General features: G+C 39.0%; 1 protein-coding gene across 4 annotated transcripts in view; it reads right to left on the minus strand.

Annotated features, from left to right (window-relative positions):
• The window catches only part of PKIB (protein kinase (cAMP-dependent, catalytic) inhibitor beta), a 54,458-nt gene that overhangs the window by 10,874 nt on the left and 17,773 nt on the right, over positions 1–25,811 (minus strand). The window contains exon 1 of one of the 4 annotated variants that reach the window (XM_040697327.2): positions 22,743–22,955. The exons of 2 other annotated variants lie outside the window; for them this stretch is intronic. The gene's annotated coding sequence lies outside the window, so the exon portion shown is untranslated. Of the gene's footprint in view, positions 1–8,522; positions 8,694–22,742; positions 22,956–25,811 lie in introns of those variants that run through there. One more of the 4 variants, XM_015284469.4, reaches the window with a different exon arrangement.

The raw sequence follows: 25,811 nt of genomic DNA on the forward strand, positions 1-25,811 counted from the left end.
GGCTTGGTATGTTGTATAACAGGTTTTCATTCAGGGCTCTTGGCAATGTACACAGCTGGACAGACATCTGTGGTTTTCTGCTCTGGATATGTGACCTACCCTTCTTCCTTGTGCCAGGGCAATATCTTCTGATAATGTGCAAAAGTGGATCCCAGATGAAATTTTCACAAAGTTTTACCACATAGTCCCAAACCAGTGAGCCCAAGATACCAAGATTACACCATTCCTTCATTTCCTGCCATGGTGCTCTCAGAAGCATTGAGTCAAAGTCCAAGATCTTGATCATTCTTTCAAGTGCTCATCAGTTTAGGGTACAGAATCTGAAAGCCTAGCCAAAGCTGTAGGATAAAGAGAGGAGCTGACAGTTTTTACCCCTTGGCACAATTTCTAGACATATCTCATCTGTGTTTTCATTAGAAATGGCCCAATATGGAGAATTAATTTTGTTAAGTATTAAGGACCATCACAAACATCTTCTGTTCAAATGCAAAATATTTTTCTTAACCTCTACTTTCCCTCGTACACAATACCTAAAAATCACCTACGTGTACTTGCATAGGTACAGCAGTTGAAAGGACCGGTGTAAGACAGAATGCCAACATCACAAGGCATATATGGTATGAAACCCTTCTCTCTACAAATTAACTGAGATGGAATACTGACACATAATTGAGAGCTTTCTTATTCTTCATACTGGTACTTTTGATTGGATTTTTTGATCACTTCCGCATAGGCAATATTACAGGAAAGAAAAGAGAGAAAAAGCTACACAACTTTTCAGTCACGCTGCTTTTGTACTTCTGTGCTACAGTAAGGTTCACCTTCTACAAAGCCATATGGAGTAGAATAGACTTACTGTGAGCTGTGTTATATGCTGGGTATGTATGGTGCTCTGATATGCAGAAAAACAAATTACAAGACTAATAATAGCACTAAGTAATGGTATAAATATCCTGTTGTGAAAGAAAATAAGGAATAAATGGGAATGGGTCATGATACTGACAGCCTAATCAGAAGTTCTCTACAGCAAGCAATAAATGAAGTGACATTAGCTGAAGGCAGTCAATACCAGGCAAGAGAGCCTGGTGGCCTAGTTTTGTTGCTATCATCATGCGTGCATCATACTTTTTCGCCACATTCTCCCATCATTTTGTTCCCCAGCCTTTGAACTATGAATTCTTTGGAGGAGAATCCAAGAAACTTTTCCCTTTGATTTGATAGCTGTGGCCCCAGAATCCCAGGGACACTTCCTGAAGCACACACAAATGCATAGCTATATAGCCAGTACACACGTGTATGTCAGTACTGTAATCTTGATGAGAGTCAGTGAGTGATTTGGTTTTTAGCTTGCTCTCCCTGTGGAAGGAAACTGCTTCAACAAAGCCACTCAGATTAGATGAAGCAGCACAGAAAGCAAAAGACAGAAGCACAGGGATAGAAGTACAGACAAAGAAATAGGAGACTATAGCTGTGTTTGTTTGTACACTGGGAGAAGCAAACCGAAGAGACAAGAAAGGAGAGCTCTGAAAAATTACTGTAGAGGAATGAAATCATGTAATGAGGAGCTCATCTGGATGACAGGTTGAATGCAGGCAGGGGCAGTAACATCTGGGGAGGTTTTCAGAAGATCAGCTCCATTGGAGGATGTACACAGCCAGCAGAGCCTACAGATTAGAAGCAATCCAGCTAGGTAGCACTAAAGCAGGCATTTATTTGCTTAGAGGATTATATGTGCAATTATCCCAATATGCCCACATACAGAAAACCTGAGGAGTCTGTGCAAGAAAGTTTACTTACCTTCAGATTTCTACATTTTATTTTGAGGAGCATAAATAATTTTGTTGACATGACACATGATAGAACATTTTGTTAACTGATGATGTAGTATCAGTGATGGCCTCCATCAACTGACATTGTGTGAACTCCTCAAAAGAAAAAGTAGGCAGAAGCAGAAGTAGGCTTAGAGAAAAAGCTGTCTTGCCTTTATGAAACTCAGTGCTTCTCTCCAGCTAGTTATTAGGTAGTGAGAAAGGGATAATGTGTGAATAGCAGCAGGTACCTGGCTAAGTCCCTAGGCTTTTAGACATGTAACAATTTCAATTAAAAAGCAAATACAAGCTCTCAGAAACATTTCATAATTTTATTTATGTAAATGAAAGCTGACATTTGGTTTTATTATCTTTATCATGGTTAGGTAACATTTCATAATTATATTTAAAAACATATTAATCATTATCTATTTATATGATTCTTCCTCCTTTGAACCTACTAGCTATATCTTTTAGCTTTTTGAATAACAACAAATATTTGAAGTACTGACTTTATTGGTTTACAAGCACTTTATTAAACTACATGAGGCTATGTTTTGTTGTTTGTTACTGCAGTGAAACTCATGGAAATTCCAATAAATGGATCTACGTTGGCTTAAAAGACACACTAGGTACATTATTAGTACAGCACTTTCTCATATAGGCAGCGCTAGACCTAACCTCAGATTGAACTGGATTGTACCTGTAAAACAATGCACCCTATGTACGTCCGGACTTCTTCCTTTTTCAGGGTCAATTGCACCTCACTGATGTGGAAACAGTTGTGGTTAGCCAGTTTTGCAAATGCATCCCATTAAGCTTCTTTGCCTAAAAATAGGAGAGGATACTCTTTCTTGCGATGCTGTGTATAGTTCATGCCTGCCGGACATTTTGGAAGAGCTGAAGTGTACTGAAATCTAAGCACCAACTCGTCTCCTTAAGCTGGAGTAAAACTCCTATTCTAGTTTTTCTATTTTTTCTGCATTCTAACCTCACAGTGCCAAACACACAAGGAGAAGTCACTGTTTCCAGACCAACAATGTCACTATTTCCAGACCAATAATTACTCGCAGCAGTTTTGGGGTTTTGTTTTTTTTTTCTAAAGGAAAAAATGAAAAACCTGAGGGGATATTTAGCATTTCATTGCTAATTGCTCATACAGGTCTGAATACAGCATTTAAAGCCAAGCCAGCTTAACTCGCAACCCCTCATTGGGTAATCACAGTACTTTTTTGTACTACCAAAGTACCAAAAGCTAATTTTAATTTTTTTACCAGCAAACTGCAACAAAAACTGCTTGTTATTTTCATGAAGGAGTTTCTAGATCTAACACTGGTCCAGTTTTTATTATTTGACTAGCTTCTTTAAAAACCAGATTGCAAAGCAAAGCTGATGACAACTTCAGATAATTCACTAGTGCTTATTGTCAACGCTAGCACCTACTCCACTCTATTCACAGAGAGCAAATATCAGTTCAATAGCTGTTTGGATGTTAGAGTGAAATGCTGGGGTGATGGCTACAAGACATGGCTCTCAGGGTTTCCATCAGTTCAAGTTCTTTGTTTTCACCATGAAGCTCTGCATAACTATTTTCCATATGGTTTATTCTGTCTCTCGCTTCTTCTACCCACAAATGACCTGGTGCTCCTGAAATATTCTAGCTCACCCACGAATGCTTCTGGAAATCCAAACCAGAATACTGCATTTGGCATTCTTCAGTGGATAGGATGTTGGAAAGCAAAATGTGTTTGCTCAACTCAATTAATGTTTAGTTAGGTAATAAAATATTATTTTATTAGCTCAGTGCTAGTAAAAGGTCTTTGACTTTATAAATATAAGTGAGCTATTTTAGGATAATTCTATAACACCATCACACTTTGAAGGAGAACTAGTATACCCAAAAGTTTTTCCAAGGACATTTACCTAACTAATAAAAGATACTCTCCTCCAAAAAAAAAAACAACCCTTTGTCTCAACCACATCCTTAGGCCATCACAGATGCTGGAAAGAAAATCACTTCTGTTCAGTCTGCCCTCAGAAAAAGATGAGCCAATGGAGGCTGCTATGTTTTTCACAGTAATCTGAGGGCTTCCGCTTGATATGTGAAGACTAACATAAACAGAACAGAGCTTAACTCTGACCTGCAAGTCATCCTGATGCACTGAAGCCTCCTACTACTCAACAACCCAATGGCTTTAACATTCACAGAGATGAAAAGTCAATGGAAAGTAAGGCTACATTTTGAGAATTTGTGTTATGCTGCATTTTTGCATTTTCTTCTGAAATTGAATTTTAAATCTAGAACCTCATTTCCACCTCTTTCCCTTGCTCTGTATGTTGCATTTATATTTTCTTTATGCTTTAGCATACATTTTACTTCATATACAGTATTTCTTCAGTACCAAATGAATATTTTTTTATTTTAATTTCACTTTACAGCATACATCATGTGTTCTCTAATGCAATTTGACTCAGGTCATATCCTCTACAGCATACCTATTCAATCTTGGTAGTAGTCCTGTTTACTGATTTCAATGAAATTACGGATAGAAAACATCTGTTTCATCCTATGGTGACTCACCAAGACTGAATTCTGAGAAATACACCTGCCTTTAGCTTTATCACATAAGTTAAACAATAGCCTTGATTCATAAGACTTCCCAATTATATTCACAGAATACTTTAGCTTGCAGATTAAAATAAAAATAAAAATCAATTACAATTCACCAAAACATGTTCAGATAGTGTAAATTAACATTTTGATCCTGCAGTTAGTTACGCATATACTTAGTTTTATCTAATTGGAAGGCTTCTGCTCTTTCCATTTAAATTTGATAATATAGAAGGGAAACAGCAAGTTGAACATGAGCCAGCAGTGTGCCTTGGCAGCCCAAAGGGCCAGCTGTATCCTGGGGTGCCGATGGGCGAGGGGAGGGGTTGTCCCCTCTGCTCTGTGCTGTGCAGCCTTGCCTCCAGCACTGGGTGCAGGTTTGGGTGCCACAACATAAGGATGCAAAACTATCAGAGAGCATCCAAAGGAGGGCCATGAAGATGGAGAGGGGTCAAGAGGAGAAGATGTATGGGGAACAGCTGAGATCCCTTGGTTTGCTCAGCTCAGAGCAGAGGAGGCTGAGGGGAGACCTCGTGGTGGCTGCAGCTGCTCATAGGGAGTGGAGAGGTGGTGCTGAGCTCTGCTCTCTGGTGATAGCGACAGGAACTGAGGGAACGGCATGGAGCTGTGTAAGGGAGCTTCAGGTTGGGGGTTAGGAAAGGTTCTACACCAGATGGCTGTCAGGCCCTAGAACAGGCTCCCCAGGGCAGTGGGCACAGCCCCAGGTGCCAGGGTTCAAGAAGGGTTCAGACAAATTTGAATTTCAGGCAGTCCTGTGTGGAGCCTGTGTTGGACTCAGTGACCCTTGTGGTCCATTCCAACTCAATATGTTCTACTGTTCTATAAGAGTAATGTAGGAACACACTCTCTAACACTCAACAACACACCACCAGGTGGGATTAGTCCAACTCTGATTTGTGGAGACAGCACTCCTCTCCACTGGTTTAGACACCTGCCTGTACAGCCCTTTGGTGATTTGTCTACACCAAGATGTTTATGGCTGAGGTAATGGTCAGAGACTTTAGAGAGCTGTGTGTGCATACAGGCACAGAAGCTCAAAATGGGGCAAGTCTCAGATTTACTCATCTGTGAGAAAAATATGAGACTGGAATGAAAGCTTGCCTAAGTTATCTGCAGAATGGTGGCACAAATATTTGAGAACATCTTGTCCCTAAATTTTCTGGGAATAAACCAGCTACAGCCTGCTGCACTGAATAACACTGCTGAAATGGAATTTCAAATTATTGAAAAAATACCAAAAACCCTGAAACCAGAATTTCTTGAGGACTAGTGATGGAAACAAGTAGGCTGTATGATTAGACACAGTATGCACTAAGAACTTTTTCCTTGAACTTGATTTGGATTAATTTTATGCTCAGGTGAAGGGTTTACTGTAGCACTCTACTTGCTCCTGCCTTCCTATTTTTAGATGGCTCCATTTTTTTCCTTCCGCAGCTCTCCTGAAAGCAATCACAGCAATTTACAAACTCCCTGACTTTTATGCTATTTCAGAGTGCCTCCTTTCCCCAAGAGAATTGGCCTAATAGGTGAAATTCATACTAGTTATAAGGCTAAACAAGTCAGTGGAATTACACCTGGGACTCATTTGGTTTAATACTTAGCCTTTCAATATACTGCCATTTTATGAAAGTATGAATCATCTCTATTACCCTCCAATGCCCTTACACTAGGACATTAAACAGCCTTACTGTCTTAGACCTTCACAGTTACAGAGTAGCTCAGTAAAACAGACATATTTTGATCAAAACCTCAGTAAAATATACTAAGGAAATGGTTTTATGGTCTCGCTGAGATTATTCAGCAATTGAGGAGAATTACTGTCTCCTTAAAAAAAGTGAGCTCTAAAACCAAATCTCTACCACCAAATACTACGGCCTGCCTGTTGTTCAGGAATAAACACCAAACTGCCATTTCCAAGGCATGTACTGCGTTGGCAGTCAGAAAATTTCCACACGATTGATTTAATATATTGTAAATTAGTTCAATTAAAAATACCTCTAATCAAGAGAGATCACTCTCAAACAGTCTTTTTCATTTTGGTAAATTATCCTTTCATAAACATGCCTAACTACTGAAGCATCTTTGTAAAGAGCTTTAAATAAGAAACAAGCAAAAACACTTTTTAAGTCCCAAATCATAATGAGGCTGTGAAAACAGCCAGTACAAATAGGACACTTAAAAGTTTCCAGAAAGAAAGTAAAAAAAAAAGTGTGCTTTTATAAAGGAATTGAATCAAGCACGGCTAGATCCTTATGCTATTTTTAGCTGGAATGCAACCAAGCATGGAATTTTTACTTAACTTTCTTAATCTGAATGGGTTACTGATGCCTAAGGAAAGGTGGAAGGATGGAAACTAAAACATAAAAAAGACAACAAGTCTTCTTCCTGTCTGTCATACAAATAACTTTAGTTTACAGGCCTGCATATTAGTTTACCCAAACATTTTAATTTTAAAAGTTCAACCACCAGCTTTCTTTTTTTCCTCTGTCCTCATTATTTTTAATGTAACATTTTTGTCTGCTGTATTCTGAGTGAGAAATGAGTTTAATTTTGACATATCAGACCGGAGATCTTCTCCTACAAACAACTGCAAAAGGAACAAACGAGACCCATCTGAGAAAGATTTTTTCACTCAGTTCTCCTTCAGAGCAGAATTGGGTAGGATTTCGTACCAAACGAGAGGGAGTTAAACAGCAAGCACGATGTCTGTGATCAATTGGAGAGCTGAACAATGAGTGCCTGAGACAACCGGTTTCCAGTTGCCTATGGATTACTCTTCAACGCTGTCATCTTGTATAGCCCTAAGGCTTTATGTTAAACTGGAATACCACGCTCACAAGTTACTGGGAAGATTTTGCAGCGTCCGCAGAAATTGGCCTATGGGCATATGTATGTAACATGTTGTGTGGGATCAAGAACTGCTGAATACTCAGAAACAAAACTTTCCCATCCACTAAGCTAATGATCTTTTCTAAAATTTCTATATGCTCTGAACATTTCCTTTTTCTTTTTTCTTTTTTTATCTAGCCTAATCATATTACAGCATGACACCTGGCAGTGTAAATTAATCTTTTATTTTTTTTCCAAGCAAATTCCTCAGAATTGGATTTTCCCCAATTTTGTCTTATTAAGCAGGCAGGGAGAGAAGAAGAAAAATAGATAGGCAATATCACTGGGCAAAATTTATTTTTCCAGACAGATTTAAACCAACAGAAACACAGTCTTGAAGGATGCACTCTAAAAAGATGCATTTTTTTTCCCCAGAAACACAGAGGCTTAATTGCATTGCTTGATGGAAGATCCAGGGGAGTTTTGTTTGCAGAAATACAGAGTTATGATTTTCAAAACAAAATCCAAGATATTATAACTGTGTTAGCATAACTGGGGCTCTGTTTAATGTTGTTCTAGCACTCCAAACATTTACTTCTTGTTTTGCCTACTGACATTTACTTCTCCATTAAGACTCACATTTTTGAAAAGGCAAAAATAAGAAGGATGCTTGCTGTGCCTTCCTGTTCAACATATATCCTTAGAGACAATGGATTATGTTTTTCTAAACTGCAGTCAACACTGGAGATGAGTAGAGCTCTAAACTTTCAAGTGAATCTGAGTGGAAAACTGCAGATGATGTGATTTCGGTCCACTGTTTTTTCTCAGATGACCACCCGTTTTGGAAGAGATGCAGAAGTCTACAGGGACCACAGGACACACTTTTCTTTGATTTTCTTTGCCACATTTGTATGGGCCAATTTAAAGTAAGCAGTTGCAAGGTTTATTTTTATTTTATTCATGAATTTCACTTTAAAAAAAGAAAAAGAAGAAATAATTCAGATTTTTCTTAGTTGTAGATTTTCACTGAAGAGCCCTGTATGCTGCACACATTTTGAAATCATGGGTAATATTCTGTTCCTTGTAATACCAATCAAAACACTACGGATTTGTTCAGCAAGACAGACATTTAGGAGAAAGCTGCTAAAAAAGAAATCTCTGCAGATATCCCTCCACAAAAGACTTGGTTATTCATTCTGAGGGATAAAAAAAAAAAAAAAAGAGAGAGAGAGAGAGGCAGGAATTATTCCTACCTTGGAAGCTGTAACAGTCACCCCAAACTTTAGTCCCTGGAATTCACAAGGATTGCGTGGAGACCCAACAGCGCAGGTCCAAGCCAAGCAGCGCTCTTTGTTCAGCTCAGAGTTACTTATGGTCAATGCCCCATCTCAGGCTTCTCCTGGCTACAGGACACTCCAAATGCCTGGCAGTGATACAGGTCTCTCAAGAGGACAGTCCAGACAGTCCGCATGTGAAGGGCCGCATAAACAGAGGCTTTCCCCAGCTCTGCCTAATTAATTACTCTCCCTCTCTGAAGCAGGAAGAAATGCACCCACAATAAAATTAAACCCACTTCTGCACTTCTCAGGCGAGAACTCTGTAAAGCACTGACACTCACAGGCAAAGAACAAAATGTGAATGTAAATCTAGAGGTGTTTTTTTTTGTTTGTTTGTTTTTTTTAATCTAACCACATTCATTATTCCAAACAAGATACTTAACTCTAATGTCTAAATGGAAGGCCTACAGAGACAAAGAAATCTTTGTTGCATGTATGTAAAAGCTAAGCAAGAACAACAGCAACTTTTACGTTTAAGAGTTCTTTTTCTGTTTGCCAAACTTGTTAACAGCAACACGGAGACATGCACAGCTCTTTAACTAAAGCTTTTTAGAAAGAGTGGATACTTACGAGACCTCATAAAATAAGTGGTGTTGGGGTTTTTTATGCTCGTTTGCTTGTTTTGTTTAATTTTGCTTGTTGTTGTTCTTATTAAATCCCTGCCTACAAGAGGTAGAGAATGTAAGTGGCGGAATATAGCAGATGAGAGCATAAGGACAGCAAAATGAGAGCTCACAGGATAGCAAAAAGGGGTTACTGAGTACCACAGGAACAACTAGAACATGATCTCAGTGTCTGACTTTCAACTGACAACAGCTTTCCAAGGGAAAGCTGAATTATTGCCAAGGGGGAAAGAAAACTTGAACACCTTTCAAACAAGTAAAGAATTCATCCCGATACAGGAGGAGCATATGCCTTGCAGGTAGGCTTTAAATCTTCAGCATTTTAATTTAGGGCATTTATGGTAGAAAAATCAACTTTCTACACTCAGTCCTTAACAACAGTATCTCAGAATGAATTTTCCATCCTCTGGTAAAAGAGTGAAATCGTCTGCACAAGCTGTGTGGCCGCATTCACTCCAAAGGTAGTAATTACTGCCTAGATGAAGTTCTTTCTACATAAGAAAGCAAGCTGTGTCTATTCAGTGGCATCCCACTGTCAGAAGTGATAATTCAGAAGTTGTCAATAGCCTGTCAAGATGACACTGTAGCATAAAAATTGCTTTCACACTTATGAGATAAACAATAGTTTCCCACCCAATTTGCGGCAAATGTCTACTATAACAGATATTTCAGCATCTACACACAGCAGTCAAAAAAGCTGCCTGGAAATAACCACATTGCTTAATTTTGTATTAGCTACCAGCAGATTTGTGGAGAGAATCAACTGGCCTGCAGAGAAGAGAATCAATTGGCCAGTCTTGTCCCCTAAAATGCCAAGTACATTAAAGTTCATGGTTCAGGCATGCCTTCAGCCCCCAACATGATTGTTCTCCAAGATAGGCTGGGCATGAGCTAGCAAGAGGAGAAAGCCATTGGTGGAGCTGTGAGCAATCACAGCAGGGAACATCCAGACACACAAGGGCAGCTTGGCTTCCAGCATCTCCTTAAAAATAACCTGCCAGCATACATCTACCAGAGAAGCAGATTGACACTGAAAAAGCCTCCCTGCTTTTAAAAATCTGAAAGGTTGAAACAACTTGAGGCTATACAAATCATAAAAAAAAAGCTCTTGTATGCAGAGTACGTCAGCAAGGAAAAACAAGAAAAGGAACACTGAGGAAAAATGAACTTATCAATCAAGGAAATGACTCAGCCACTTATACAAAGACATTTTCCAAGGGTCAGATACCTACCGCTGTGAAACCGAAGGGAAGATGAGGTTTTGTTTACTGCTGGGTAGGCTTCTTCTGACACAGGACCCAAGCTGAATTAAACTATTGCTGTAAATCCAGGGCAACGCCACTGGAGTTACGTTCCACTGGAGTTACATTCCTCTGAAAGTAAAACCTCCTATTTATTTTTATGGAAGCTACAACAGATACAAAGAGCACAATAACACTATGTGATAGAGCAAATTCTCACCTACAAAGCACTGTTTTTCAACACAGTCACCTCCTTTAGCTATGCATTTTCACCAGTGATGAATAAGAGCTTGCCTGCCGCACTCATAAATATCTGCATGAGACGAGGTGACTCACTGCCAGTGTCACCACTGCTGAAACGTATCACCCACCGCCTCACTGTGCTCACATCCACATCCACACGTTGGTCTCCAGTGCTCAGCAAGTGTCCATGAATGTCAGTGGGTGCCATTTTTTCCACACAGAGAAATTCAATTATACACCTTTGCTTCATACACGCTTCCATGTCAGATACCATTTTGTCAGACTGCCCCTCTGCTGCCATCTGTCACATGGCAGCAAGATGTAATGGAGTACTGATGGGAAGATTGAACCTCCACTGCCCATGTCACCACCATCTGCCTCTGATGTTGTGGGCCAACAAAATAAAATAGAAGGCATTACTTTTGGAGCAGCCCTCATACATCAGGGCAACTGAGATCAGGGACATCCCACAAAATGTTTACATCAGACAATTATTTAGTTACTAAAGGGAAAAGGGCTTACATAAAATGGGGCATTTGAGTAGATGTCAGTGGAATCATAAAGTAAGTTAGCAGAAATATAAATCAATTTGCATAGATTTACATTCCTTTTTTTGCACTTCATCACTTTAGTCGATATTAGTTCCTGAAGCTCTATACAAACACACTACAAACCCCTGACCTTCTGAAGGTACTAGTTATAAAAAACAACTGTCCAGAAAGTTTCTAGAATAGTAGTATGAAGATCAGCATTTTGAGGTAGGTATGAGTTTGTTATGGAGATTACTGTATTTCAAAACGATGCAGAAACAGTTCTATCACTTCTTGACCTCCACCTCAACATTTCTGTAACAGTAATTGCTACCATAAAAAAGCAAACATTTACACGAAAAATTGCAGTCTTCCCTGCAGCCTTTTGCACCTTTTAAATTAGTTTTCTTCTTGTCTTTGTTGATTATGCCCATCTTATTGGTTTTGCTCAATTAACAGAACCCAGAAAACGTCAGTAACATAACCTTAGCCACATACAAAATATACTTAGTTGATTTTACAAATATGGTTTTAAGTCAAAGCAGGAATCGAGTTCTACCTAAGAAACAGGATCTGAAGGTAAAACATTCCTTCATTCCAAATCTCTTTCTTTCCTGAATACTAAAAATCGTGTTTTTACCTCAGTTGCTGTATTACTGGACAGACAGTGGGTACAGTCAGTGCTCTGAGCCACACCCTCAGCCTGAAATGCTTTCTTGGCATACAGGCCCTTTCCGATTTGACATTTCATTTGTTGATTTTAGCTGTTTTGTAGTTACCAAACTTCCGAGGAGAGGAAGAAAACAACATGCATGCATAAAATGTCTGTCAGTGAGTTCTCTCTTTTCTATTCCGAAGTTCAGAAGCATACATATACTACACCTTCAAAGCTCTCCAGGGTTTTCACCAGATGAAGGACAGATTTTTCTGAGCTGTAGCTACAGCATCTGAAACTGTGACTCAGCAACAACACTTTTGGCAAGTGGCTTGGTGCAAGATAAGCTATTCTTCATCTAACAGCTTCCTTACAAGTAGCAGAATGCTCTAATTAAAGTTCACTCATTACATATGTAAGGACAGATTATTTGCTGTAAACTTGGATAAGCTTCACTGGTCTTGCAGTGCTCAGAGTAATTAAAATCTCCCACACAACATGATGTTTGGGCTGTGGAAAATCTATTCTGGCATATCATCATTTACTAAGAAAGAATTTTGCATTTCCATTTCAAGAAATTTATTTTCCAAATTATACTACTCAGACTTTTCCTTGCTGACTTTTTCTACAGTAAGAAGATTACTTGTTATTTTTTAAATAGACAAAGAAAGTTTAGAAAGTTTTCTCAACTTATGCTCAGTAAGTTTGAGCTCTGTTAAGTCTGAACTACTCACTATACATCAACCAAGCTATTCTTTACAAAATCTTTAAAATAAATGAAAGTTAGAGCATGAGATATATTAGTTATGTCCAGAATGTTCTTAGTTTTATAGATCAAATGTTCACCTATGCATACAAAGGCCATTTCAGGTTATTTAGCATTTATTTTTTATTATGTGGACATACAGCCTCTTCACTGATGTCTGAGGACATACGTCATCTAAATTATTTTACCACCTAATGCTGTTGCAATGGCCATTAAAGTAAGATGACTGTGGATGAAATGAAACTTCTCTAAATTTGACTAGATATGGAACTGTTCAGGCTCATACTACAGCTGATGAGGAAAAAAAAAATCTCTCTAAATTGAATGAAGATGGAGTAAATTGAATTAATTGAATAGTTTACATATTAGTCATATGCAAAATCAAGCTTTTTGTGGACTGTCACTATGAAGACCAATACTGTCCCTGGACTTCATCATGCCTCAGTTCTTGTTCTACAAACTACAGTTCTTCACAACATCTGGGACTGGATTCTTCTTCCTTTTTCAGTGTGTGCACTTAAGATGGGTGCCACTATGTTTTCACTTGAGGTATCAGCCCTGAAAAGTAGAAAGAATTCAAATCATGCAAGTAGATGCCAAAGCACCAATGAGATTGATGCTTCAGAAAACTGCTTCAATCTACAGATCTCACATATGAAAGGAGAGTCACCTGGAACTAGACAATAGATAATACCTGGGAGAAAGGCATGCCTAGGGATCCTACCCATTGCAGACTTGGCTTTGCTCTGGGCTTCCCAGAAGTACCTCCATCTACTCACCAGTAAGTTAATCAGATGAAGAAATAATCGCCTTTGCAATGACTCATCTCCCTATTGAGAATAGGTTGAGAGAGCTGTGGCTGTTCGGTCTGGAGAAGAGAAGGTGCTGGGGAGATCTGATAGTGGCCTTTCTGTATCTAAAGGGATGCTATAAGAAGGAAGGAGGCAGAGTCCTTAGCGGGGTCTGCGATGATAGGATAAGGGGAAATTATTTCAAACTAAAAGAGGAGAGATTTAGACTGGATATAGAAATGTTTTTTTTTACAGTAAGGGTGGTGAAGTCCTGGAACAGGTTGCCCAGAGATGTGTCAGATGCCCCATCCCTGGAGATGTTCAAGGTCAAGCTGGCTGAGGCTCTGAGCAACCTAATCTAGGTGTCAGTGTCCCTGTTTAATGCAGGGGAACTGGACTAGATGACCCTTAAGGGTCCCTTCCAACTCAAACAATTCTATGACCCCTTTAAATTACTAAGCAGGGCTCAATCCTCTGTTTGAAAATGTGCCCAGGAGAGCATACTAGAGTTTTTAAGGAAAACTGCCTCGAGCTTCTGTCTCCTAGGTGAAGGCTTTGATCGCTAGGGAACAGATTAAGCTGATCAACAGCACTTTCCAATGTGCATAAGACAATGAAAGTATTCTAAGTGAAATTCAGTCCTTTCAATGTCAATTAACTTTTGCTACAATCTTCACACTTTACTGACTAATACTCTAATATATTATTTTATTTATTTAATTATAAATAACAGTGCCTTCTTTGTAGGAAAAAAAAAGAGGTATGCCATAGAAGTTGAGGTCAGGATTGGCATAAACCAGGCCAGAACTTGAAACAGAGAAGGAAAATATTATGCTGGAAATCTAGACTTCTGTGATTTGTGCAGTGACTAGCTCTTACAGCAGAAGAAAGAGCCCTTGGTGTCAGTACAAGGTTCAAAACTCCCACATTTTCCACTAAAGCTGTTAATGATTGTACTCATTTTGTCCCATAAATCATGAATTCTTGCCTGTCCTCCTCTCTCATAAGCTCACAAAAAGATAAATAAAAAATGTCCACAGCACTGAGCTGTTAGGAAGAGGTTAAAGCAAACATGAGTAAAATGAAAACAAAATTAAATTAAAAACACTGTTTATTTAAGTAAAACTTGACACTAAAAACATTGATCATGTTCCAAGGGACTGCTAATGATTTCTCAGAAACAATATTTTTTTTTGTATTGCCAGTATTACATTGGCAAAATACTGATAAAGAAAGCATCCCAACAAGATGTTGTGTTAGAAGCAACAGTTGCAAAAGATCTACCTTTTTTTGTAACTGAAAATAAATGAGATGAATCACAAAACAGACCTGCTAATCTGATTATAGGACAGTTACAATTGCCTCTGTTGATTCATGTTCTCTTGCCTCACCACAACTACTTGTTTGTCTAATCTCACTCTCATTCTCTCCCTACTTGTTAGAATTTGTCCATGATAGTAAGGAGTTATCACACCAACAAAGAAAGGAACAGGATTAAGAGAAAACTGAAGAGTCATCTTTCAATTACATGTATTAATTGCAAGTACCATACTCAATCAGCGATTATTTGCTCTGGAAGAACTTCTAGACATTTTTAGGGCAACAAAACTCACAAGAAAACATTTTCATCTTGCTAGCCTTAGTGAAGTTTAAATGCTTTATGTACATGAATTTGTCCAGAATGTTGGAGTTAGAGTCCTGAAAAAAACAGTAAAGGAGGTCAACGTAAGCTGTTGAATGCACTGTGATTGAGAAAAACCGGTCTTTAATACACATAAAATAAATCAAAGACAATTAGGTATTTGGTTCGGAATTTCTGAGTGTCGCCTCTGCATCAGCTGTGTTTCTCCTACTATGAGTTCTATCTCCATACATTCAAGCTGCATTTGCCTTTCTAGAGGGACATTCTCAGTTGCATCTCAAGTTAATGTCTGAATTTGAAGTCAGTGAACTGACTTCAGTGAACTTAGCAACTGCTAAGAGAACACTCACTGTCAGCCACTAGCAAATTTCAGCCCCCAAAAGATGCGTTATTAAAGATTCAGGAGTGGTCCAAAGAGAAAGTGTTATATTTCATCACAGTTCTAGAAGCATTATATATCATTAATCAACATTAGAAATAAGACTGGAGAGTCCTCTAATTTTCGGAAAGAAAATAAATTCTGCAGTTTTCGTAACTTTATTTCTGACTTTGTTCCTGAAGAAAAGCATGAGCTTTCTGAGTTTTGTAATAGTCTGCTGAAGGGGGAAAAGGAAGAATTAGCATAAGGAAAAATACAAATATTTCAACTTCCTCCTGTCCAGTCTTCTAAAAGAGTTCTGCATATGAAAATTAATTAGGGTCACCACTTCTGGGACAACTTGAAAGCTTAATTAAATCAAAACAAGATATCCTATTTGGCTTTGCTGAAGAGTTTACAAATAGATGGAGTGAAGGAGACATATAGAAATATCTCAGGGGAAGCAAACTCTAGTGGTTTTTCAGCGGCTGCTTGTACATTCTTCTGAATACTAAACACAAATAAATTTAGGAATATTGTAAAATGTCAATCTTCTGTGGGGGAAAAAAAAGAACAATCATTTATTTCACATTGAGAACAGGCTAATAGAACAAGTTTTTATGAGAGTAAATTGATATGGCAAACAGGTGGAAATTAATAATTTACTCTTCTGGTCAAAGCCATCCTCTTACTAAGCAGAGTTAAAAGGCAGCAAGAATAGAATGGCATACGCTTGAACTCTGGTACAGAGCCAGTTGAACACATTCTGCACTTCACTAATGCAGAAAGTCACTCATTCCCCTGCCCGTGACGGTTGAATGGGCCTCAAACATCTGTCTTTTTGCCTAACTGAACATATACACACTGTCTTTGGCTCACCTCCTGCTTCTACTCTCAGAAATTCTTCAATTCAGTTTTGGATCCCGAACACAAATTCTTTGAACTTATTTGACGTTAGAACACTCAACAGAAATATTACTTCTTAATTTGTAGAAGCAGAAATAAAATATATTTTTTTTCCTATTTTTCTTATATCAACTCATCTAGGTATTTGTTGGAATGCATTACTGGCATCATGGAAAGAAAACGAAGATACTTCCTGTTTGGACAGTTGCCTACAAATCCTGGTTAATCATCTCTTTTATGCAGGTAGGGTTGTCTCAAAGTAACAGTTTGCCAACACCTCAAAACCAACACACTTTCTATCATGTCAAGGCTCACTTGAAGTGAACAGCAATGATATCTTGGATTACTTGTAGGTCTCAGAATGGGACGGGACACGCAGTCAGGAGACGTCTGGGACAGAGCTAGAAGTATAGGATAAAGTAAGGCTGAAAACTTGGTGATATATGTAAAAGAAAAATTCAAGTTGGAAGCGACCACATCTATTCCAATCTCCTGATCAAAGCAGGCTCTACTATACAAACCAGGTTGCTCAGGGATTTGTCCAGTTGGGTTTTGAACGTCTCCAAGGACAGAGACTCCACAACCTTTCTGAGCAATTTATGCCAGGGCTTAAGTGTTCTCGTGGCAAAAAAAAAAAAAAAAAAAAAAAAAAAAAAAAAAAAAAAAAAAAAAAAAAAAAAAAGCTTTTCCTTATCTCACGTCAGAATCTGCCATGTTCTAGTTTAAAACTACAGTCTTTTGTCCTTCCCGTTGTTCAACTTTATAAAGAGCCTAACTCCATCTTCCCAGTAATCCTCTGTAGATAAGGGAAGGCCACTCTCAGATCCCCCCAGAGTCTTTTCCAGACTGTAAAAGCCCCAAACCTTCAGCTATAGAGCAAATATTTTTTCCCTGACCAACCTCATGGTCTCCTGCTCCAGTTTTTATCAACATCCTTCTCGTAAGGCAGGGGCATAGCGGGACACATTCTTCCAGACGTGGTCTAACAAATGCAACTCAGTATCTCATTACACATTCCTTGTTGCCAGCATACTCTCCCAAGTAACATATAGTTCATTGAAGGCAGTGCACAAAGCAGGATTAAGAAGACTGCCACATGAGAGTTTTCAGATTGAGCTGCTCACCCAGACAGGTGCCCAAAAGATGGAGAGCTTCCAACTGAATCCACGTTGCTTTGCATTCTAAATGCCTCCATCTTTGTGAAACTGGCATAGCACCAGATTTCCTGTCAGGCAGAGCATGTGATATCCAAATCAGGCATCAAAAAATCAGCTCAGTTATTCTGAATGGGGCTGGCACTGATACTGGTTTCCAGATGGTTTTCTGTTGTGTGTTTCCATTGCATAAGGGAATGCAGCAAAATCAGAATTGAAAGCCTTTCCCAGAGAGAGGCAAGAAATCAGGGAAACTGAAGCAAAAATGAAAAGACTAAGGCAATAATCAGTAAATTAAGTAACTTCCTGTGTCACTGTTTTCTCAAGTAAAAAAAAGCTGTGAAAGCTCTCACTTTCATGCCAAACAACTCAGTATTTGACTCTGTGGTCCATAGTAGCCTTGGCTGGCATTTTCCAGTCTCGTTTATACAGCTAGATGCAAAGCAGCCAATTACCATGCTTATTTATAACTTTATTAACAAACATGATCTTTGAAAGGACAGATGTTGTTTATCATCTCCTTGGATTTCAACCATCTCCATATTGGTGTCTGTACTCCGTGCTCTACCAAGTCTGACTTCTTTTGCTCTTTATCTGCTTTTGATGTTTCATTTTTCAAACTGCTTGGTGCTTGTATTAAGGACTGTTTAAATCAAATTCACTGATAAATATCATTAAAAGTCAATGGGAAAATTAAATAAAAGAATTTAACCCCTGTAGTAATTCTGGCTTCTAAAAGAATGGCTGATGGGCACATTCTTAAAATAGTAGGGACACAGCCGTGCTGAATTCACCCACCTTTACCTATTTTACTAAGTTCCATTTACTTACTGCATTAGAGCCCACTTATTATATAACAAAAGAAAACTCAAATACAATAGAGGATAATGTCATATCAATGAACTGAACTACAGAGCAATACTAAATCAAATGCCACTTTTACTCTAAAGTTGTGGCTCTGTACATCACTGTACTGCATACCTCCAGTAGATTATAGCATTCAGTCATGTGTTTAATTTTTGTAATTGCATGCTTAAAAGCACATACATAAGCACTCTGTACAGCTGGGGCCATAATTGCTCATTTGTCCATATTTGCAAGTTTGGTCTTTCAAAATAGCAGTCACGAGCTTAAGACCACCAAGAGACAACAGGTCAAATATGCAACTTTATATTCTTAATTCTGAAAAGTCCTGAGTAGTTTTGAGTTCTACAGGTACTGGGGAGAGTTGAAGTTACTTAATGACTTAAAGGATCAAGCCCTACTAAAACTGTAGCAATTTGCAAGCTTTCTTCAGAAGTTTCTGTCATTAATAAACTCCGAGGAAATGTTATTTACTAACAGTAGTCCATTCCCTGTGTTTGAAAGCCTGTAGCAGTCTGGTATGCTGATATATATGCATCTGTGGCCCAGAGTTCAAATACTCTGAGAAGACCAAAAGGACAACCAAAGGCCAAGGCACGAAAAACAGGATTCACCTTGTTACTCATACCATCCTGCTAATGGGCAATCAGAGAAGGTGAGCCTGAAGCTCCTTGCTGCTGCTGAGCAACAATAGCTGGGGGGTGGAGGAGCTGGGACAGAACAGCACAGAAACCCCTGACCCCACTGCTTCTTCAGCCCAGACTTCTTAGCCTTGGAGACAGGTCATGGTTTCCTCACTCTTTATCAACCTGCCTTTTTCCTTCCATCTTACTGACACAGAATTCAAGCTAATAAGCTTTGTGAGCTTATTACTCTGCAAGTGAACTATATATTATTTGGCTTGAAGCAGAAATCCAGGATCTACAGGCTATGGAAACTGAAAGGTCAAGCAGCATAGGCACTCTACAGACAGGGACAGTTGCAGGGCTAGGGGCACAAGTTAGAAGTTTGTGAACAAGTGTATCACTACTACTGGATGCACTGTGAAAAAAAGCAAATGTATGGCTGCAGTGCAGGGACCTAAGACATGCAAGGGATGAGCAAGGAGCATTTTGAAGAGTAAGTTCAACTTCGTGAAATTTAATCACCAGTCAGAGATTTGATGAAGGCTGGGAAGGAGGTCCTGGCTTGCCACCGTCCACTGTGCAACCAGGGAGATACTAGTGTGGAAGTAAGAAAAACCCCTTTATTCATAAGCCCTAGCACAGTGTGGACATAACTGAAGGACCATGGACATCACCAGAGCACCTACAAGCTGGATCTGCTAAGCTGAGATACAGAGAAAACCACAGACTGAAAAGTGGATGGGGAGGGATTCTGCTCAGAATGATCTCATTTTTTCAGCTGGTAGAGCTGATGCTGCTTGTTTGTCACAGAGAAAGTGAGAGGGAGAGCAATCTCCCCCACCCCCCTCAAAAAAAAAAACAGTCTGTAATCTTTGGCAGCTTGCAGTTGTGACTCAGTCACACAGATAGACCTAAGTCAGAGTGAGGCTACAGCTTATTTCCGTGCAGGTTATCATACTGCGCACAGGATTTTTTAAGTGCAATTATGGTCTCTGACATCCTATCTAAAAAGAGTTATCACCATAGTAACGCCTAAATCACACGGCACTGCACACCTGATACCAATCAATCTTGAAAACATCTTTTTAAAGAAACAGACTCCTGGAAAACTGCAGGTGGAGGTTTCTTTATGACTACCATGAAAATGTTCTCTTCTAACAAAAATGGTAATTGTATATTATAATCTTCTAATTCCTTCATTCAACCCTAATCTTTATATGTCAGTTTTAAAAAGTGGTAGAAAATAAAAGAAGTCAGTGGTAAAAGAGCAGTGGTTCTGTGCCAAACAGAGTGGCAAGCAACAAAGTACAGCTAGCATGTAAATGATACCTTGCACTTTTTTCCCTTGAGCATTAATAGTGACTTCTGAGAATACAGCCATACTCTGGTTGCTGAAACAAAGCATAAATATTCCCACTATAGTGCCACTTCACCTTCCCAAGATACCAGACTTCCCAAATGCTAATTAAACAGAAATTTTGTCAGCTTCTTTTCCCTTTTTTTCCCAGCTTGTGACTTACTTACTTTTACTTTTTATTAGAGATGTGTTCCTCTCTCTGGGTAAGAATTCCTGAAGAAAACAATCTTTAAGACAATGATTTCTGCATTCAGCCTGCAGGGCAAATTTCTGCCACATGTACCTCAGAAACATCCAGCAGTCAGAGCATCAGGAAAGTTACTGATATCTCTACGTTGTTTTTTGTTTGTTTGTTTTCCCTTATTCCCTTTTTTGTTTTTTTTTTCCCCTCCACTCTAGCAGTTTCCAGCTCTAGCTGTTTCAACAGCCTGCTGCTTGTCATTATTCTAGCAGAGACATTACTAAATGTGGATGAAAATAATTCCAACACAAAGACCCATGCACAAACTTCAGCCAGACTCAGTAAGACAGTCTTGATATTGTCTACTTCATTCTATCCCTAATTATCACTGCTTTCTGAAAGCCTAACACTTTGGAATTTTCCTTCAAAAAAGGTTGTTTCTGTTCAGATGGCTTCCATCTTTGTCATCTTCCATTCATCTATGTTTTATTTTTCATGTAAGTCTCAGCTGTAATCATTTATTGTGTGGCAGTGCCTCTCTTTCATTAGGCACAATCTCAGAACGAGACAGCCACTGAATTTGCCAATGTCATTGACTGACCATAGCTGGATATCTAGCTGCCATAATGCTAGTAACAAATTTGCTTGAAATTCTTACAGCACCCTGGAGATGAGTGCAAAAATACCGTGAGTAGACACTGGGTCAGTCAAAGTGGGTAACGAGACATCCTTCACTAAGCTTGCAGAAGCCTATCCCCCCTTAGACTCACCAGAGCAAGTTGCATGCTCATAAGTTTCTGAGCTTATCTGGGGTGATACACAAAGATAGCTTAAGAAAATTCTCCCACAACTCATTCCCAGAGAGCTGGTCAGCTCCAGGAATAACTTCTTAAATCATTAGAAGATCACTTAGGAAAAAGCTGTAACCTCTTCCATTCTATTCCCTTCATTTTTACGAGGTCTGTCCTAATCTTCGTAACAAATAAAGTGGGCATTTATGACATATATATATGGCAGCTGTTAAGATAGATAAGCACTTGTATCACTTTGTATATACTACAGTTGAAATGTCAAATCATAGAAAGACACAGATGTTTGTTTAGCTTAGATAGGAAATAAATCTAGTTGCCCCTAACGTTAGTGTGCTCTTTGCCTCTGTCTTACAGGTGTGTTCCATGACCAGAATGAGGAGCAGAGATAGAACCAAGCAACATGCTGTTTTGAAGCTAGAAAAACAAAGGGAATTGATGATATGTAAGCCTTTGCAGCAGAGCGTTAATACACCTCATTAAAGTGCCAATTTGGTGAAAAGCAATCATCTTTTTAGTTTTCTCCTACAAATGAAGTTCAGCAGTATTTCACTAACAAGTTGTCATGAAATACAGATAAGCTCCTGAAAGCTATTCAGGGTATTTGTGCTCTCTGTAACACTTCAGAAGTAAGCATAGGCAGTCACAAGGTTCCATTATACACAAGGAAGCTGTGCTTTACATCTGCTTTCATAGCGTGGAATTAAATCTATTCAGCAGCACTTCTGACTTGTCTCACAGCAGGTGGCATTATTGTCCAATGGGGCATCAGACCCCAACAGGTAAAATATTTGTTCCAAAATCAAAATTCAGAAGCCACTAATGATTTTAGTTTTAAACTATGACAGGTCCAAATTATGGTTTTCAAACTGCATAGGAATCAACTGAAGAACAGATCCACTGATGCTGGATGATCTTTATGACCAAAGACCATACTTTGATTATATCAGATATATTTTGCAAAGGGAAATGGCAAGGGAAGATCAGAAACATGCAAGCAAGTCGTTAGAGCAAGTGAGAAAGCTGAAGGTAGCCCCCCGTGCTCTAACAGCCAATAAGAAGAAACTGAAAAAGCCACACTTCCAAAATCCTTAGTTTAAAGACTATGCAGTGGAATGAATAGAAACAGTCTATCTTTGACCTGAAAGAGTTTTGTCATAAATAACTCATCTACCGTGCAGGTCAACCTGGAAGGCATTTGCATGTAGGCACTACAAAAAAACCCAGTAAAGAACAGAATATTGCATTGTATTTGCCACACCAAGATGATGATTAATTTGTCTCCCACATTCATTTATAAAACCAAGGTCATCATGGAGAGAAAAAAACCAACCAAACAACAACAACAAAAAACAGTAAGGGTCACAAATCTCATGAATATTTGCATTACCTTCACTCCATATGCTTTTGCTGACTTCAAGATCACAAACCTTGCACTCTTACACAGCTGACTCAGCACCACTGTAGAAGCTATTAGCATTGCAAGTTTAGAAATGCTAAACCAGTGCTCTCTGCTCCAGCTGCTTTTCTTTACTACTATCTTTATGTACATGAGCTTCAAAGATATGACATGTGCCTTTTAGGCTGTTTCCTTTTTACTCCCAGTGCTCTCTTGAAAATACTATCTTTATATAACTGCATCTACTCTCTGTTTCTTTTGTTTCCTCTGGTGTTGTAAAGTATAAACAACCACAGTAAGTAGCTAGCTGAATATTTATTTATATGAGTACAAACTTCAAACCACTATATTTGATAATATACTTTCCTTCTGTACTAGTGTAAGATTGTAGAGAAATGACATTGGCCTGAAAATATTTGGCCTATAAAAAGCAAACACAAGCAGAACGCCAGAACAAACAAGCAAAAAAGTCAAAAATTGTACCTTCTGTATTCCTCTTTCAAATTCAAAATTGCTTCCCTGGAACCTACATGGAAGGCTGTGTTCCCCTAGCCCAGTTCTAATTTCTAAGCCCCAATACGACCTGGAAGTATTTGCTAGCCTTTTTCCACTTCTCTTTCTTTGTCTCAGAGAAGAGCAAAAAGCAAAGACAGAGCTTGGTTCGATGACAGGATTTGCCATCATACTGTGAAAGATGATGCTGACTGATTTTGATGATTTTTTTAATTATTATTTAAAGTTGAAAAACATCAAAAACTACAACATTCCTCTGAAGCAGTGAGGAATAAAGGCACCAACAGCCCATGCTGTAGCACTGCCCAAAGCTTGTTGAACAGCCTCGAAACTATTTGAAGACAGAGACATGCCTCCTAAGAGAGGACTTACGGTTTTCATTTACCTGAGATTTAGATGGAGCAACCACCAGCAATTAGCTGTGGAACATAAGAGGAATTGCTACCCACTGCAGCATACCTCACCTCTCTGCCAGCCATACCAGTGACCCCTGGGGCCAGCCTGCAGGTTCGCCCTCCCCACAGGGTGGGGCTGTCCATTTTTGGGGTCTTTATTTGAACTTTAGATTTAGTGGGTGGCAACCCTGCCCACAGTAGTGGGTTGGAATTATATGATCTTCAAGGTTCCTCCCGACCCAAGCCATTCCATGAGTCTGTGATTCTATGATCTTTGGTGCACCCCATCACATCTGCTTCTGTCTTTTCACAAATACTGTTACCTATTCAGATAAAATGGGACTTCCAGGGGATTTGAATGGGCTAAATGAAGAATACCTTTGAGCACAGCTTTAAGGACCCAGATGTCTGATTTATGTGCCATGGAAAGTCACAACAAACATCAGCACACTTTCCAGATGCTCACCTGCCACTATTTCCCGAGGTAGCCTTGCCTTTCCCAATCATTCTCAAGATAAATTATATAAGGTTACTGACTTCAACAAAAAAAGATAGAAATGACATATTAATGCTGTTCTTTTGATTTTAGTGTATGTTCTGCTTTCAGAACAAACCAGAAGCTAAACTAGGCCAGTGAGAGCATCTCCACTCCTAACTCCTGCTTCTTTTAGAAGTGAAGGCTTCTCCAAACACTTTTATCATATGTGCATCTGTTCCTTGTCTACCATGGACTGGAGAAGAGTAACACAGAGGAGACAGCCCTGTCCCATAAATACACAGAAAGACACAGCCTATAGACAATACTGATGAAGTGCTTCTCTGTCACAGGATCCTGACATACTTAGTATTTGGCTCACTCTGCCTTCAGGTCACTTTTCATCTTTGTTAGGAGTCAGCCTCCAAAGTGCTGATCTCTCCTGAAAGGCATTTAATGACAGCTGTGGGGATCCAGAGGCTTGCTGGCTGGGGAAAGCCCTGCAGCAGATGAAGGACCAAAAGTTCAGCCTAGGGACAGAGCTGTCTCCTTCTTAGGTTTCCTAATTGCTTCCATGACAGTAATTACAGCATCTCTTTGGCTGCATAAGGACAAGTTGCTCTATCTTTGAAAATACATAAACATGGTGGAAGTTTAGTTCATGCAGTGCTTTAATAGAACACCCTAATATGCACATAGAATAGCTTTCCACCACTCTTTTTTTTTTTTTTTAATGAGTTTACACATGGTCTCTCCAATGCAAAAGCTCATTATCATAATTCCCACCTTGTATAACGTAATTATATTGACCTCGGTGTCAGTGTGGTCCACTTCAGTGTTGTGCCTACACAGTACAGACAGGCTGTGAATTAAAGAAAAGGGGGGCAGGAAGTATCTATATTAAAAAAATAAATATGTGAAGTTAACATGGGTTGAACACCTGACCCAAGTCACACAGACATCAGGGGAGACTTCCCAGGACTTCAGATTCAGGATAGGGGAATTTTGTCAAGGCTTGAACTAGCAATGCAGAATTCTGCCTTCAGTCAGGCATCTCTGAACCTCAGGAAGGTGCATGACCACTTAATCCTCCTCATGCAGCCTGTGCTAGGTATGAAGAAATATTGTCAGGCCTGGTTTCCACACTGTAAACCCGCATTTGAGAAATTTATCTTCAAAAAAAAAATGGATGCAGCTTATCGGTTTCCACTTTTTCATCATTCCCAGACAGAGATATGTGAGTTCTACCTCAGAACAGATATGAGAGGTTAATTTAATTTCTGATCTCATGTTGTAAACTATTAAGCTACATAACTTGTGTCATGAGTGTTATCTACAGTGAAATAAGGAAAAAAAAAACATATTTCAGAAGTTCTGCTGTTATTAAGTTAAAAAGAAAAATGTCAACAGAACATCAGGAGATTAATTGTGCTTAAGCCATCTCTATTCCCAGTTGTAGCTCCTTCCTCTACCAGACACTTGCCTAAGCAAAGAGCATCCTACTTCATTCAAAAGAAATTTCACAGCTGCAGATGGAAAAAACTTTTTCATATCCTGTGTTACTTCAACTTATTCATAAGTATTTCAAACACTTGAGATATTTAAAGTCTGTTCTCAACATTCAGGAAAGAATACCCCAAAAAAACGTGTTTCTAGCAACAGAAAATCTTCAAGCCC

Source organism: Gallus gallus, chromosome 3, assembly GCF_016699485.2.
Source record: "Gallus gallus isolate bGalGal1 chromosome 3, bGalGal1.mat.broiler.GRCg7b, whole genome shotgun sequence".
In the NCBI taxonomy this organism is placed as follows: Eukaryota; Metazoa; Chordata; class Aves; order Galliformes; family Phasianidae; genus Gallus; species Gallus gallus.